Source organism: Artemia franciscana, chromosome 10, assembly GCF_032884065.1.
Source record: "Artemia franciscana chromosome 10, ASM3288406v1, whole genome shotgun sequence".
Taxonomy (NCBI): Eukaryota; Metazoa; Arthropoda; class Branchiopoda; order Anostraca; family Artemiidae; genus Artemia; species Artemia franciscana.
Genome location: NC_088872.1, coordinates 7,339,749 through 7,344,358, shown reverse-complemented (window position 1 = coordinate 7,344,358; position 4,610 = coordinate 7,339,749).

Here is a 4,610-nt window from a genome sequence, read left to right as displayed (position 1 = left end):
GCTGTCAAATCACAGTCGGCTGTCCACAAATGATCCACCAACAAAAAATGGTGTTGACAGGATGAATGATGTCAGTCAAGACGAGGCTTTACAAAATAGTTTCCGAAAAAGTCTATAGAGTTTTTCTCTATGAATTTTTCATTGGATCTTTTCAGTTATAAAACGTACACTAGGGATACACCATGAAACGGTGAATATACTGATGCGATCATTCCAAGTCCATTTTTTTTCGCGTTTAGGCCATAAGCTTCAAGGGGAAAGTCCCCTTGCACACATGATGTGCTCGAGTAAACAATCACATTTGAACGACGTCATATTCTGGACGTGAAAGCGACTACTTCCGACTGCAGTTAAATTTGGTTTTATAACAGTATCGGTAAAACTGACACTGCTTTATTTATGATTAAGGTATGATTTACGGCGATTCTTTGAAAACTTAGTGCTAAATTATTGGTCAAGTATTGTTTAATCAAACAACAGTCAATTTTTTGATATTCTTTGAAGTGAAAACCTAAGCGCCATGGTACTTAGGGTACATATATCTTTTCTTTTTGCTTTGGCCTTAGAGCCAAAAATTATTGGCGGCTTCCTTTGCTTTGGCCGTACTATAGCCTTATGGCGAAGTCCAAAAACCCTTTCGCTTTACTGTGGCCGTACTATGGCCTTATGGCAAAGGCCAAAAAACCCTTTGCGTTTTTCTTTGCTTTGGCCGTACTATGGCCTCATGGCAACGGCAAAAAATCCTTTACGTTTTCCTTTGCTTTGGCCGTACTATGGCCTTATGGCTAAGGGTATAGTAATGATTAGTATGTAAATATTTTACCCATTCCTTTATTTGGTGGTTATTTGAGTTTGATTAAGCATTAAAGAAAGTTATTTCCCAGAAGCGATTATTTACCCTAGGTTAAATTTTAAAGGAGACTTCTGATCGCTCCAAAGGCTTCACCAATAAATTTAGCGGGGACAATATGGAATGTATTTTGAAACGGGAGGACCTCTAAAAAGATCTACCTCTATTCCACTAAAGAAAGTAATGCCCAGCACCGTTAAAAAACCTATATCTGAATTTGGTATAAAACAATAAAAGAAATGCTTATAACGCTAACAACAAAATATTAAAAGATCTACCCTATTCCATTTTGAAGAAAGTAATGCCTTGGACCATTAAAAAAAAAACTTAGATCGAAATTAGGTATAAAACAATAAAAGAAAGACTTATAAGGTTAACAGCAGAATATTAAAAAATCTACCCCCCTATTCCACTTGAAAGAAAGTAATGCTCTGGACCATAAAAAAAACCTAGATCGGAAATTGGTATAAAACAATAAAAGAAAGGCTTAGTTTAACAATAGAATATTTAAGTCAATTATAGGGATATAAGAAAAACAAAGGGATGAAAAGCAGAAATTCCGTAAATTTCACTGTTTCGTCAAATTAAAGTAAAGAAAATTGTTTTTTCTTTACATTTTACTTTAAAAGCACATGAAAAATTCAATGCCCTAGCCTAAAAACATGCCGAAGATGCAACGCTTTTTACTTAAAAACGTCGTGAGATTAGAGGAGGAAGTTTATGTTAATCCGGTTCTTCAATATTTAGAGGATAAGGAAAACATTAGAATAAAAAGGACTTTTGGCCAATGGAATTCAAAGAGAAAAAGAATATCGCAAATATTTCACTTATATACGTAACAAGGCGAACTCAGTACAGGTAACAACAAGAAACTAAACAAGCAAAGGATAAAAACAATGCGGACTTCAAAAGTAGAAAAAAAGAAGTTGAAAACGAAAACAAAAAGTGCATAAGAACAGTGATAAGAACAACACAACAGTATATTTCGAATTTTGTTTTCCCACTTCAATTACGTAGTTATATCATTCTTTGGTGACGTTTAAGTTTTTACTTCTACAATCAAAACGAAAATCTACTAAAAACGGAAAAATTTTTAATACAACCAGAGAAGAACATTAAGAAAAAACACTTTATAATACAAATAATAATAATTCCGAATATTTCGGCCGCACATCCGAAACCTTTTCTATGCTGCTAGCTCCGATGACGCGTTGTTGTTTATGCATGCAAAATATTGTCTCTTCTTTTAACTTTACAGGCTAAAGTCCAAAATAATTGGCATAAGTCCAACTTTAGTGGTAAAATATTTACTATGTATTTTTATTTCCTAAACTTTACTGGCTACAGTCTAAAACACTTGGCCTAAGTCCCACTTTAGTGGTAAAATATTTACGATACATTTGTATTCTCTAAGCTTTACTGGCTCAAATCTTGATTCCTAGCAATTATTCGTGGTTTATTTATGTCATGTTAATTATATCATGGTTTATCAGTTCAGATTTAATCATTCTTCGAGACGAGTCAATTTTAGAGCGGAAAATGAAATGATTTCATATATCACAACTAACACTTCCTCTAAAGCAGAGAGAGAAGATTTTTACTTGGAATAAGACTGATTAAAATAGCCTATTGAAAGTGCACATTTCCAAAAATGATAGAAATTAAACAACACCTTTTAACGACCAGGTAAAAAGAGAACCAGAAAAACCGAAAAAAGCCGAACCGAAAACCAGAAAAAAGAAAAAAACCAGAAAAAAGAGAAGCAGAGAAACAGAAAACTTTTACATTGAACAAAATTGATTAAACTAGCCAATGCAGATGTTTTAAATTTCTAAAAATACTCAAAAATTGGTATTAGCTTCTATAGACAAGATAGAAGATGAGACACAAGATAAGTTAATTAAATTACAAAACCTCAATTACACCAAAAATAAACAAAACCAAATCCATCCAATTTGACAATAGTAATATATGCAGAATATTATTAATTGAGGCACAATAGGTTAAAGTCATGGAATCTGGAATGAATGAACGTCGAATATATCAGATAAGATCAGGAATAACCAGAAATGGACTATATCGCAGAAATATACTTTAAAATTTTTTTAATGGAATCATTTAAAATTAATAAAACAAGCTTCAAAGCTTTTGACATCTGACACTGTGCCACATGTGTCACTGTGACACAAGAGCCCAAACCTTCTATACAATCCCCATTACAATCTATAACATCAAATCTCCATTGTGTTACCAAGGATTGGTCCTTAATCAAAAATAAACTTGAAAATATTAGACACGTTATATCACATGGTTGGCACCAGTGCACTAATTGCCAAGTGCTGCTAAGAACCATGGTTGGCACATGGTGCACCAACCATATGGTTGGCACCAATTGCCAAGTGCTGCTAAGAACCCATTGCAGTACCAAGTATTGTGCTCAAATGAACAACATGCGTGAGATTCTAAGACAATTTATATTCTTTGGTTGGTGCTGAATTTTTAGTGACCAAGATTTGTCAAGAATTGGTCCTTAAGTAAAAATCGAACGGGAAAATCGAAAACATTTTATGCTCTTTGGCAAGCTCTAATGCACCAATTGCCAAATACTGCATACTATCCCTTGTGTTGGTCCTTAAATAAATAACAAATATCCATCGATTGGCACAAACGGTCAACCTTTTTCACAAATTGGCTAAGATGTATTTACCCAATTTCGAACACTGGTAATCTTTGCTTAGATCATTTTCCTAAATATTTTTTTAATGTTGGTTACACACCATATGTGTGTGTGACTCATACACACCATATGTGGCTAATTAATATCACAAATCAAGCTTGAGTTGGCCAATGGGATCGCCTCTGATTAGCTCAGTTTACTGAAAACGGTATTAAAAAGGGAAAATTTTAGAAAAGCTACCTCCTTTTAAAGAATTATTGTGTTTTTTTCATCAAATTTTTCATTTCTAGTTGAAGTTAGCTGAGAAGGGGATTAAACATTTTGAGGCATTAGAAAGTATTTGAAATGTAATATACTACTATTACTACTACTACTAACAACCCACTGCAGTATCAAGCCACCAGAGGCTAACACACGCTCCTCCTCCATCCCAATCTATTCAGAGCCTCCCTCATTACATCCTCCTAAGAACTTCCTAATTCCCTTGAATCTTTCCTTAGGACATCCTCCCACCCCATTCGTGGACGAACTGCTTTTCATCTAATCCTAGACGGTTGGCCGACAAGGACAATCTTTGGCAATCTGTCATTCCTCATCTGCCTCATTAAATCTACTAAAATCTAATAATTTTGTTCTACTATTGTAGGTCTCTTCCTCTTTGTAAATAAATCGCTTTGTCATGGAAATTGATATGCAACGGTAGTACTAATTCCTAATTAAAATATGGTTTGGATTTAACTTCGGACATAGGAACACATTTTGGAGGAGGCTCAGCATTTTCGGAGATGTAAATTGAAAAACATAAAAATATATCAATTATAAGGAGTTTTCTCTTAGATAAATTGCAATATTTTAGGAGGTGACAAAGGCCCACCTAGCCCTGTGTTTGAGCCTCCTTGGCCAGTTATATTATTACAGATTTCCTACCTTATTAAGGAGGAGTTAGCGCAGAGCCTTCAAAATTCAAAATTTTGAACAATATACTATTCTAACATTTTGGATCACGAAAAAAGCTTATTGAACTGAATAAGCAAGCGAGGTCTGTAGCTTTTAGATGAATACGATGATAAACTTGAACAGAAA